Source organism: Eptesicus fuscus, chromosome 22 (genome assembly GCF_027574615.1).
Source record: "Eptesicus fuscus isolate TK198812 chromosome 22, DD_ASM_mEF_20220401, whole genome shotgun sequence".
Taxonomy (NCBI): Eukaryota; Metazoa; Chordata; class Mammalia; order Chiroptera; family Vespertilionidae; genus Eptesicus; species Eptesicus fuscus.
The window spans coordinates 22,898,184-22,911,516 of record NC_072494.1 but is presented as its reverse complement, the minus strand read 5'-3'; the positions used below and the strand labels follow the sequence as shown (position 1 = coordinate 22,911,516).

General features: G+C 41.9%; 1 protein-coding gene across 2 annotated transcripts in view; it reads right to left on the bottom strand.

The window, feature by feature from the left end:
• Window positions 1–6,716, bottom strand: part of SOAT1 (sterol O-acyltransferase 1) — a 49,882-nt gene extending 43,166 nt beyond the window's left edge. For both annotated transcript variants that reach the window (XM_054711697.1, XM_054711696.1), the window contains exon 1: window positions 6,510–6,716. The gene's annotated coding sequence lies outside the window, so the exon portion shown is untranslated. The remainder of the gene's footprint in view (window positions 1–6,509) is intronic.
• Window positions 6,717–13,333: the final 6,617 nt, after the last annotated feature.

Genomic DNA, 13,333 nt, shown 5'->3' with positions numbered 1-13,333 from the left:
CTCCTCACACCAGCCCACATTTCTCTGAGCTCCAGGCTCATATCCAAAGGCCTACTTCAAGTAGATGTCTCATAGGCATCGCACAACATGATCAAAACTGAATTACTGAGGTTCCCTCCAATTCCATTCTTCTTACTGCCTTCCCCATCTCAGTCAATGGGACTAACAGTCAATCATTGCCTGGATTTAAAAAAAACAAAACTAGGAAGTGATCCTTGATTCTTTCATCTCCCTTATCCAATCCAACAGCAAGTCCAATTTACTCTGTCTTCAAAATATATACCCAATTCTAATCTTTTCTCGGCATATCTACCACCTTCACCACAGTCTAAGCCACTGCCACCTCTCACTATAGTAGCCTCCTACTGGACTCTCTTCAATTCCTCCCTTCTGCACTATTTTTTAACATAACACCCAGGGTAATCCTTTTTAAAGATGTCAGAGCAAGTCACTCCCCTGCTCCAAATCCTTCAAACATTGGATGTTGTTTTAAGTCCTCATCATTGTCTAGTAACTCCTCCGTGATCTGCCACTCACCACCTACCCTCTCCCTCCAGCACCCTCAACCTCCTACTACAATTCTCTCACTTGCTCTACTCTAGTTACTTTGGCCTTTTGCTATTTCTTGAGCAAGCCTAGCTCATTCCCACAGCTTATCCTCGAGGCTTTCTCCTTCACTTCATTCAAGTTCTCTGCTCAACTAAAATAAACAATCTCACGCCCTGTTATTCTTATTCGTTACCTTGCTTTTTCTTCAAAACACTTATTACCCAATACATTATAGCACTTATTATCTATCTACAAGACTATAATCCCCATGAAGAGTAGAATTTTGTCTAGTTCACCATTTTACCCAAGTATCTAGAACTATAACTGGAATATATCTACTCATTTGTTGAATGAATTAATAAATGGGTACCAAGCATTTTCACATACATTAAAAAAATAAAACAATTGTGCTTCACATGTCCATGAAACAATCATTAATAGGCTAGTACAACAGCTGGAATTGATGTTCCCTTTTCTTTCTAACTTTACCCATTAATATTAAATGATAAATATAATGATGTTATATAACTAGGTCAATAAGGATATTTACCTAGTTTGGGATTTAAGTTGTAAGTATATACATAAAAATGATCTGTTCTAGAACTTAAGACTATTCATCAACATTTGCCATTCAGGACCCAATTCTAACCTTAGGTTACCTAAGAGACTCTGAAAAACAATTTGCTGGCAAATGCCATACCCTTTACTCCTTTGGAAATCTCTCAAACTTGAGCGACTGTTCTCCTGAAACAATTCAAATAATTAGAATAAACATGATCAGAATTGTTAGTAAGTTTCTCTTAATGGGTACTTACTATTTTCTACTCTCTGATAAGAACTTTGTGTACATTATCTCCTTTACTGCTAACAATAACCATATGTTGGGGTAAATTCTGTCCCCATTTTCAAACAGAAAAAAAAAAAAGTAGTGACTGCCAGAAGCATAGTTGTAAATGTCAGTAAAGAAAGAAAACTTTAAAAGTATGACTCAACATTAAAAAAAGAGAGAACAAGTAGAAGTTTTATGTTTTCTTTTTAGTGTGATCAAAGGAGTTGTTTCTTATGCATCCCCTCATACATCATTGTATCAAAGCAGACCTTAGCTGAAGTTCATGTTTTAGTGACATTGGCACATCTTTAAAAGGCTATGGTAGTTTAAAAATAGAAGGCAAGGCAATTTAGACTAAAAATCTTTCTTAAGTTCTGACACTTAAAAGATATGTGCCAATCAATTATCTGAAAATAAAATTCATGTATATTAAGCACCTCTTTCTACAATGATGTTAGATGAACATGTTGTAATAACAGAGGTCTACCCCATTACATTGTACACACACACACACACACACACACACACACACACACACACAATGTGTCAAGAGAAGGGATAACTACTTAGGGAAGTCAAACAAGTCCTCATGGAGGAAGTAGCATTAGAGCCAGAGTTCAAAAGAAGAAATAGAAGTTTGCCAGGCATCAAAACAGGATGGAAAGAGAGCACACTATGGAAAAAAATGAACGAGTACAGACTGTGTTCATGTTTTTAATGACCTTGACAATCTTTAGAAGGCTGTGATAGTTTAAATTCAGAAGGCAAGGCAATTTGCCTAAAAATGTTTTTCAAACATTATTTCAAACATTTTATTGAGGTGTGTGCCAAGCCCTAGGATACACAGATTACCACAATAGTCTGTACCCTCCAGAAGTGAAAATCCAGTGGGCAAAAGTCATTAAAATGTAATTATAACACCTCATGGCGTTACAGAACAGTAGTTGAGATATCATATAGTATGAAGGCAGTTCAGCCTGGTGGCCAATTGATCTTAGGGGCAATTGGAAAAGGTTTCCTGAAGAAAGTACAATTTAGTTTAAATCTTAAAGGAAGAGAAGGAATAAAGCTGAGCACAGAGCAAGCAGAAGGGCAAAAATAAAAGCCAGAGGCCTTTACGAGGCCATTCCAAGGAGTCTGGAACTTAGCACACAAACAAGGAGCTGATCGTTTTTTAAATAACAGGGTGACTTGACATTTGTCGTTTAGTAAGATAACTCAGGTGACAATATGACAGCTGTGCTATGAAAGGAGATATTGACAGGGAGAACAGAGCTCACACAAAAAATGATAAAGGTCTGAAGTAAGGATCAAATGACATGAGTTTACTAAGTGAACAAATGAAGAAAGAAGAGATAAGGGAGATAAATTTACAAACATTAATCTGAGGCATCTATGAGATATTCAGATGACTATATCCAGAAGGCAGTTGTAAATACAGATCCCAAGTGAGTTTTCTAACTCAGCAACTTTAGAGGAGAAAGGAATAGACAAGTTTAATATGATGTGGGTGTGGGTCAGCCAAGTGATGATGACCAACAGGCAGATGAACACACAAGTTCAGAATGAAGATGGAAATCTGGGATTCATCAGTATATACAGGCAGCAGCTGAGGCCAAGGCACAGGAAGGAGGTCTCCCAGGGAGACCATAAGTCAAGAAGTCACCTAGGAAATAATAAAACTAATATTAATTTTACACTATGGTTCATGTAGTTCTCACAACCACCTATGCAGGTAGGCAGGTACTAATATCCCATTTTACAGGTGGTTGAGTAATTCCCCCAATATCATAAGGGAATTAAGGAACCCTTAAAAAGCAAGGCTTAGGAGAACTAGAAGCACGGAATGTTCGAAATCAAGTTAGACGATTCAAGATGTACTCTATGGCCAGTATCAAGGAAAATTTAAGAAGGACCAAAAAATGGAGGCCCCAACCGGGTAACTCATTTGTTTACAGCATCGTCCCGATACTCTAAGGTTACAGGTTCAATCTCTGGTCAGAGCACATACAAGAAGCAACTAATAAATGCATAAATAAGTGGAACTACAAATCCAAGTCTCTCTCTCTCTCTCTCTCTCTCCTTCTCTCCCTCCCTCCTTCCCTTCTATCCTCTCTCTAAAATCAATAAATATTTTAGCCCTATCTGGTTTGGCTCAGTAGATAAAGCGTTGGCCTGCGGACTGAAGGGTCCCAGGTTCGATTCCGATCAAGGGCATGTACCTTGGTTGCGGGCACATCCCCAGTGGGGAGTGTGCAGGAGGCAGCTGATGGATGTTTCTCTCTCATCAATGTTTCTAGCTCTCTATCCCTCTCTCTCCCTCTCCCTTCCTCTCTGTAAAAAATCAATAAAATATATTAAAAAAAATAAAATCAATAAGTATTTTAAATGGAGAAAAAAAGGATGGTAATATTTCACAATTTGGGGACATTAATAGCTGTGATTTACTTCTACAGTTAGTTTCAGGAAGGACAAAGAAATGTATTGGACTGGGTTGCAAAATGAGCTGAGGAAGTGAAAACACTGATCATAAGACTAGTCTTGCAAGAGATCCAGCAATGAAGACACCAGGCATTAATTTTTACTAAGTCAATAACACTTACTGTGCTTGACACCAGGTTCAGTGCATCACATATCTCACTTAACATTTCCATTTTAAAAGACACAAAAGATTTGGAAATGCTATGAAACTTGTTCAAAGTCACATAGCCTTAAGTAAGTAGCAGTGGAAACATTTATACCCAAGATGACATAAAGCTGATTAGATAACTATTTTAAAATACAACACACTGATTAAACAATTATTTCTTAAGAATCTAATCTATGCATTGGTTTTGTAATATTCAGTTTAATAGCATCTAATTTGGCTTAGTAAAGTGTTAATAATCTGCTGTTGATTCCACTTAATGTATTTTTCACTTCAGTTATTGTATTCATTTCTGATTGTCTTTTTTAAAAAATGAAAAAAAAGTATTAAAATTCAGCTGAGTAAATCTGAAGATCTAATTGTTTTTATTAAGCGATTCAATTGGACAGCATCTCATTAGCAACTAGAAGGGTTCTCTGATAAGTTGTACTAAGAAGTTAAGAGTGGACTATTTCGGGCAAGGACACCTTCCCGTAGGGGAAGGCAGGGGTCTTATCAGGTAGATTAAGATTGTTTCTGGGAGAGATCAAAACAGCAATCAGATCAGGTATTAAATCTAGATTTGGGATCATGGGCTTTCAGCAAAAATGTTGCCATACTGGACCTGGGGTTTTCCGTTTAACAAAAGCAAAACAAAAAGAACTGATTTGAGAAACAAATGAACCAAGTTAAAATAAGTGTCAACTTTAGCCTGCCTATAATGTTCCTATTAATAAAGCTTGCAAAAGAACCTATATACATCCATAAAACAAATAAATATTGAGCACCTACTCTCAGTGAAGAACTTGGCTATATCACACCCGGGTTCAGTGGGGGAAGGGGTGTGGGGCGGAGGGGAGAAACAACTGCAGATAAATTGACAATCCAAAACATAAAATTTCTCCCTCTTCCTTCAAAGCATAGATTTGCCCAATACAATCCCACAATATTTACACATCAAAGAATTAGGTCATTCAGCCAATTAGCAAAACTAAAGAACACAGACAGGTTCTCAAACATCTGTACTGTCACCATATTTACTAATCTTATGTGATAAATTCCAAAAATAAATTTATTAAAAGCATTTTCCACTTCCTTCCCAAAGGAAACAGGCACTCGTCCCTATTTAATGATTTCCTATTCAAAAGTTCCTTCCTCTGTCCTCCAACTCATTCATTCTTTCTTTGTGCCAGGTGCTAGGCCAGACTCTAGAGAATGCAGACATAAATAAGATGGACTAGCTAGCGTTCATGAAACGTACATGCTAGTAGAGGAAACAAAGCATCTAAGGAACTAATGCAGCTAACTACAATGGATAATTAACTGCAGCTAAGGAAAACAGAGTGCTGGGAGAACTTCACCAGGACAGGACTGGTTCTCTGAAGTGGTATTTGGGCTGATAATGAAGGATGCATAGGAGGAGTTGGAGGAAGGGAGAGAAGAGTGCCTAAGAGGTGGAGATCTTAAAGAGAAAGAGGCTTTCTTAGAACAAAAATAAAACCCGTGTGGCTTGAGCCCAGAGAGCCAAAAGAAAAGTGGCCCCAAATCAACTGGAGACAGGAAGAGTGGCAGCCGTAATTTGGCCTTTATGCTAATGAGAAATGGGAAATCTTTGAGAGTTCGACGAGTGTGATGTATTGAGACACATGTATTTTTAAATGATTACTTTTTTTTTATTAGGTGATTACTCTTGAATGTCTCAAAGCTCCTTCCAAAATCCATTCTCATGTCTAGACAACACACACATTTCCCTAACAAGTCACTCATCCAAACCGTCTAAATTATAGCAAGGGGGGGAAAAGGTTTCAAGTTTAATTCTATGTCAAGAGGAAGGCAAGTACTCTGAAAAATAGAAAAGCAGTTTAAACAGATGGCAGCCACTTAATTATTAAGAAGTGGCCAATAAACTTAATCTACATACACATACAGACTATAGAGTTTCTAGTTGTTTCTTCCTTACAAATAACTTCTAAATAGACATGTCACCTAAGCTGCGTGGCTGTTAGTATTAAGAGCCACAGAAACTTAATTACATTATAATATTTAAGACTAAATGATGAGCTTCATTGAAGGCTTTGGTGCCAAGGCAAGCAAATTTAGATGCACTGAAATGTCATTCATCCCTTCGCACATGTTTTTTGTTTTGGGTTTTTTTTCCCCCTCAATCAATTAGAAGCTGACTTCTAGAGTGCATTTTTGGAGGAGTAAAATGTCTTCTACGTTATAACTTTCTTTACTACCGACTTGAGAGATGCCACAGCCGGTGTGGGACACCAAAGCCATCTCCAATGCTGCCCGCCACCGGGGGCCCGATGGTAACTTTCCCGCCCTCTCCATCACCCAAACTGCCCAGGCGGAGCCGCCGCCTCCTCCGCCCCCGATCCCAGGACCAGGCCCGGCCCGCGGGGCCGGAGCTGCAGCCACCGCCTCTATCCCCCTTCCTCTCGGCCGGGGTGGGTGGACCCGGGCGGGAAGTGAGGATCGGATCCGGAGCAAGGGCATTACCTGGGGCCGGAGCCCGGCAGCGGGGACCTCGGCAAGGAAGGCAGGGCCGGGAGGCCGTCAGAGCGCGGCCGGCAGGAAGGTCAGCTCCGCGCAGCTCTCAGTGGGTCCAAGGCCGGCAGCGCCGCAAGCCCGGCCGCAGACTTAAGATAAAGCGCCCGATCGCCGGCCCCTCCGCCCCCAGCCTCGCGGCCCGCTCCGCAGGGTCACGCGCACGCCCCGCGCCGGCTCAGGATTTCATTGGTGGCCCGGCAGCCACCAGGCTCCGCCCACCGCTCGCGGCAGCCCCGCCCCTTTCCGCGCGCGTGTCGGCCTGGCGAGAGCGCCCCCCCGCCGCCGGCCCTGGAGCGGTGCGCGGGGAGCTGGGCTCCAGCGGGTCGTGACGCCGGCGGCGGCGGCGGCGGCGGCGGCAGCTTGCTTTCCATTTCTGCCCTAGCGATCCGATGTGCGGCAGGTATGGGACCCGGACAACTTCCTGCGAGTCCGAAGAGGCGCCCCGCACGGGACTGGCGAGACGGGTGCCTCTTCTGGAGACTCGCGGAAGCCGCTTCTAAAACTGAGGATCGTTGCCGCTCGCACTGACCCTCTGGGAACAAAACAGAAGCGCTAGTCAGAAGCGTTTGTCAGGGGGTGCTTCTTTGTCAACCACACGGGACTGTAGGTGGCCTTCAGCACGTGCGAACTAGATGAGGAGACAGTAAGATACGTGAAAGAACGGGCAATTATGTCATTAAAATGGGGGGCTTCCGAACCGAAGGAGAAAAACGATGCAGAGAGAGGCTTAGGACGTAGGTTAGCTAGGAAAGTTAATTGCTTAGGGTTTATGAAGGTGTTAGGTGAATTTAGAGTAAAGTGGGTGAACAGGGAATGAGAGCAGCAGGGACGGAAGGGCCCCAGTCACAGCCTGCAAACCAGCACAAGCTAGCCTAGCCTGCCTAAATCACTTGGACCCTATTCCAAACAGATAGGGTCAGGCTGCCCTGAACAGATGGATCACGTTTATCTGAACTGACTACCGTCTGTGTCCCTTTGATAACAGAGAGGATGGATAACTACCTGTCCACCCAGAGGAGGCAGCACTTCACGCCAAGACAGAAGCTGCATCAGCATCCAGTCCAATTCAGTACTGGCAGTCATTGCGAACCTACCCAGTTTGCCTCTTTTTATTTTTATTTTTTAAAATATTTTATTGATTTTTATTTTATTTATTTTTTTTTTTTACAGAGAGGAAGGGAGAGGGATAGAGAGCTAGAAACATCGATGAGAGAGAAACATCGATCAGCTGCCTCCTGCACACTCCCTACTGGGGATGTGCCCGCAACCAAGGTACATGCCCTTGACGGGAATCGAACCTGGGACCCTTCAGTCCGAAGGCCAACGCTCTATCCTCCGCTGAGCCAAACCGGTTAGGCCCAGTTTGCCGCTTGTACAACTGTGACTGCTGCCTCTGCCAACTGGATGACAATAGAATCTGGTAGATCCCAATGGCTGTTGTACTTTAAGTCTCCCCTCCCGTTAGCTAAGAAGCAGTAGGAACACAGGAACTCATTTCCCTTGAGACTATGCTGGCCACTGTAAACACCGAGAAGACTTGTGCGTTTCTCTCATTTATTCATTCAAAAAATATTGTGTTTTGTTACTGGTGCTCGGGGTACAGCAGTGAATAAAACAGAAGCTCCTGCACTTAGAAGCCTGTGTTTCTAGAGCAGAAAACAAATAACGAAACAAGTAAATGAGATGATTGCAGGTGGTAATAAGTGTTGGGAAGAAAGCAAACAGTATGGTCATGGAAGGACTTTTTGAGGAGGTGATCCGAGCTAGTAAGTCTTAAATGAGGAGGAAGTTGCCAACTATGGGAAGACGAACATTCAGGACAGAGGACAATGAATGTGAATTTAAGGTTCTGATGCTAAACAAGTTCGGCTTGCTTGAGGAACAGAAGGCCAAGACTCGCTTGAAGCACCATGTAGAGAGGGTAGGAGTTTAAGGTTGGACAGTTAAGCAAGAGCTTAATCGTGTTGGATTTTTTTTTTTATTTCAGTTAAGTTTCGTCTTGTTTTTTGTGTTTTTTTTTAATCAACTTATTTTGTAGAGAATGACTTGGAGGAGAACAGAAATGGAACAGGGAGAAGCCAGGGAATGATAGGAAGCTATTGGGCAAGTTATGAGATAGATGATGGTGACCTGGGTTAGCGTCGTTGCTATGGAAATAGAAGTAGGAGAATTTCAGGATATTTCTTGAGGTGCAGTTGTGAAGAAAGGTAGTAAACAAGGTCACTCCCAGGGTATTAAGTGAATGGGAGAATGGCAATGCCATTTACTTCAAGGAGGAAGACCACCTAATAGGATTGGAGGGACCTTGAAAGCCTCTGCCCTTACTAAGCCTCTCCCGCCACTGTTCTGAAAATCCTTGGGATCAAGGCTTGGTTAAATTTGAATGTTGCTTCTTCATATTCCAAAAAAAAAAACACACATGTAGCCCTAGCCAGTTTGGCCCAGTGGATAGAAGGGCCTGCAGACTGAAGGATCCCAGGTTCGATTCTGGTCGAGGGCACATGCCTAGGTTGCAGGCTTGATCCCCAGTAGGGGGCATGCAGGAGGCAGCTGATCAATGATTCTCTCTCATTGATGTTTCTCTCTCCCTCTCCCTTCCTCTCTGAAATCAATAAAAAAATATATTAAAAAAACAAAAACACATGTAATAGTTGCTAGGGATATAAGCATGAATAAGAACAACTGTCTGTTGGGGAGATAGGTAATAACTAAACCATTTCAAGACAATAAGATGTGTTATAATAAAAAGAGGTAGCTTGTGCACCAAAGGGTCCCTGGTTTGATTCCTGATAAGGGCACATACCCAGATTGCAGCTTGGTCCTCAGTAGTGGGTGTGCAGGCGGCAGCTGATCGATGTTTCTCATATTGATGTTTCTTTGTCTCTCTCCCTCCTCCTCTCTAAAATCAATTAAAAAGAAAAGGAAAGGAAAGGAAAGGAAAAGAAGGAAGGAAGGAACGAAGGAACGAAGGAAGAAAAGTAGGAAGAAAGGAGGGAAGGAAGGATAAAATTGCCTAACAGGGTCATTGTAAGGATTAAATGAATTAATGACTACAAAGCTCCAAGTACAGGTACTGGCATATAAAAGTGCTGCGTAAATATATTGAAGTTCATCATTATTGTTGATGTTATTATCTTCTGGATACAATGGAAGCAGAAGGAATGATTATCACTCTATGAGAGGAAATGTCGAAATGGAGGAAGACTTTTTGAATCAGTAGGAGGAAGGACTTCAGTGGGCAGGCAAGGAAGGAGGGATAGTCTAAGCAGAGGAAGAACAAGGTCAAAAGCCAACAAGATGAGAGAGAGGGAGCCAGACCATTGTTGAAGTGTAGGATACTTGCTGAGAAGTGGAAATATAAAAAGTTGGTGTAGAAGCTTAAGAAGTTTGTAGGCAATGCTGAGATATCCTAACTCAGATTTCTATCGTCAGTGGGGAGCCAGTGAAGGTTGTTAAGCAGGGGAAGAGTAATGATTTAGGCAACTAGGCTGGAGGGAGATGTGACTGGAGGTGGTGAGATCCAGTAGAAGGCCATTACAGGAATAGAGGTGAGAAAGGATAAAGGCCTAAAGTAGAGCAGTAGCAAGTGATATGGAAAGAACAGGGCATATTTGGGAGAGATTTAGAGACAATTGATAGAATTTGACAGTGTTGGATGTGGAGGTTAAGGATGTACCCAGAATTTCTGGCTTAGCAGTTGGGGTGGGTGGAATTAATGTTAACTGAGGTAAGAGAATGCGTAAGTAAGAAAAGGAGGTAAGGGGTATGAATAAGCTTTCCTTGGGTTAATATTTAAGTTGAACTGGTCCACTTCCTACTGAGATATAAAGGAACTGAAGAAGAAGCAATCAAGTTTTGTTTTGGTTTACAGTAAAACAACTTTCACATTTTTTTTTCTGATTATGTCAATAATGCATACCCCTCGCAGAAAATAAAATAAAATACAGAAAAGTACAAAGATAAAAGCTATCTAATGTCTTACTATCCAGAGATGCAGCTAAATGTTGATGCGGGGAAGGAAAAGAAAAATGGCCTGAGCCTGGGGACTGAGCTCTTTTGCAGGAAGGTGCAAGGGAGCTAAAAAGGGAAACAGAACAGGAACCAAACCAGGTTTTAAAATACAAACATCTCCGTTCTTCAAAGGGTCACATCTCCGTTAATGATACCAAACAAGCAGTAAGTATTTATTCCATCCCAAGTATGGGTAATTTCTCCATTGGCACTCAGGCTTAGTGAAAACATAGACTCATATGGAGTTAAGGTTTGGGGATTAAGACAAGGACAATGGGCAACCTAGATCATGGGTAGATCCCAAACAAAATAGAAATCAGGCATCATTCCTTCTCTTAATGATTCAGTTATTGCACATGCTATGTCATCACTTGTTTTTCTACAAATAGAATTCCTTACAAACAAGGCAGAGAGTCATCTATCCCAGTTAAGAAGGCTGCCCGCTTGACTCCATAGATTCTCTCTAGTTCTTTTTTTTTTTTAAATATATTTTATTGATATTTTACAGAGAGGAAGAGAGAGGGATAGAGAGTTAGAAACATCGATCAGCTGCCTCTTGCACACCCCCGACTGGGGATGTGCCCGCAACCAAGGTACATGCCCTTGACCGGAATCGAACCTGGGACCCTTGAGTCCGCAGGCCGATGCTCTATCCACTGAGCCAAACCGGTTTCGGCAGATTCTCTCTAGTTCTAAAGCAAAGTACCTTTTACGCACTGCAATAGATGTAATAACAGTTCCAGGGATATATACACATATGAGGAAATACCCTCAAGAGTTCCTGAATCACCACAAATTTTTTTTAATCTCACTGAAATTAAGTTGTTGTAAATCTAAAGAAGATTCTGATTAATTAACGAGTTAAGATATTAAGTCCTAGCCCTAACTGGTTTGGCTCAGTGGATAGAGTGTCAGCCTGCGGACTGAAGGGTCACAGGTTCGATTCCGGTCAAGGGCATGTACCTTGGTTGTGGGCACATCCCCAGTAGGGGGTGTGCAGGAGGCAGCTGATCGATGTTTCTCTCTCATCAATGCTTCTAACTCTTTATCCTTCTCCCTTACTCTCTGTAAAAAAATCAATAAAATATGTTTTTAAAGAAAAAGATATTAAGTCCTAGAGAAACAACTAAGGAAGTAACTGAATATATATAGTGAAAAAATCATTAAAGAAATTTAAATGTTACAATAGAAAATATTTACTTGATGAAAAAAAGCAGTAGGATAGAAAGAGAACAAGAAAGACATGAGCTGAAACCGGTTTGGCTCAGTGGATAGAGCGTCGGCCTGCGGACTGAAGGGTCCCAGGTTCGATTCCGGTCAAGGGCATGTACCTTGGTTGTGGGCACATCCCCCGTGGGGGGTGTGCAAGAGGCAGCTGATCGATGTTTCTCTCTCATCGATATTTCTAACTCTCTATCCCTCTCTCTTCCTCTCTGTAAAAAATCAATAAAATATATTAAAAAAAAAAAAAAAGAAAGACATGAGACATAGGACACATTTTTAAATGGTAGACATAAATCCAACGATATCCAATATAATAAAAGCCTAATATCCTAAGTGTCTGGTCGACTGGTTGACCATTCAACCAATCAAAGTGTAATATGCTAATAATATGCTGAGGTCTCTCAACCACTCACTATGACGTGCACTGGCCACCAGGGGTGGTGAGATCAAGATGCTCCGACTGGTAGGTTAGCTTGCTGCTGGGGTCTGGCCGATCAGGACTGAGTCAGATGGGCTGGACACACTCTGGAGCCCTCCCGCAGTCCCTCCCTGGCTGGCCAACCTCCCGCGCTCCTCCCCAGCGCCAATCATGCACTGGTGTGGTCCCTCAGCCTGGCCTGTGCCCTCTCGCAATCCTGGACCCCTCGTGGGATGTCGGAGAGCCAATTTCGACCTGATCCTGCAGGCCAGGCCGAGGGACCCCACTGGTGCATGAATTCGTGCACCGGGCCTCTAGTCAATAATAATAACATTAAGTATGAAAGAATTGAACAGTCCAATTAAAAGGTAGAGGACGTCAGACTACATTAGTAAACAAGATCCAGCTATGTGCTGTCTACAGAAGACACAGTTTAAGATTCAAAGATACACATAGGTTGATATTAAAAGAAAGAAAAAAGATATGTTATAAAAGAAACAACCATAAGAAAGCTGAAGTGGCTATATTAATATCAGACAAATAGACTTTAAGGCAAAATGTTTAAATGGTGCAAAGACTTTTTAAAGCAGTTTGGCAGTTAAAAATAGTCACCAAATGACCTGGCAATTCTACTCCTCTGTATGTACCCAGGAGAAATGAAAACATATGTCTATACAAAGACTTGTACAAGAACATTCATAGCAGCATTATTCATAATAGTCAATAAGTGGAAACAACCTAAATGACCATCAACTAATGAATGGATAAAGTGAATATCCATGTAATGGAATGTTATTCAGCCATAAAAAGAAATGAAGGACTGATATATGCTACAACATCGATAAAACTTGAAAGCATTCTGCTAAAGTGTAAAATCATTGTCACAAAAGACCACATATTATGTAACTCCATTCATGCGATATGTCCAGAATAGGTAAATCCATAAACAGAGAGTGGATTGGTGGTTGCCTAGAACTGGCATAGTTGGGGGGAAATTGGGAGTGACTGCTAATAGATACAGAATTTTCTTTTTGGGGTGGTAAAAGTATCCTAAAATTAATTGTGGTGATGGGGAGGGGCGCGGGAGGTTGGCCAGCCAGGGAGGGACTGCGGGAGGGCT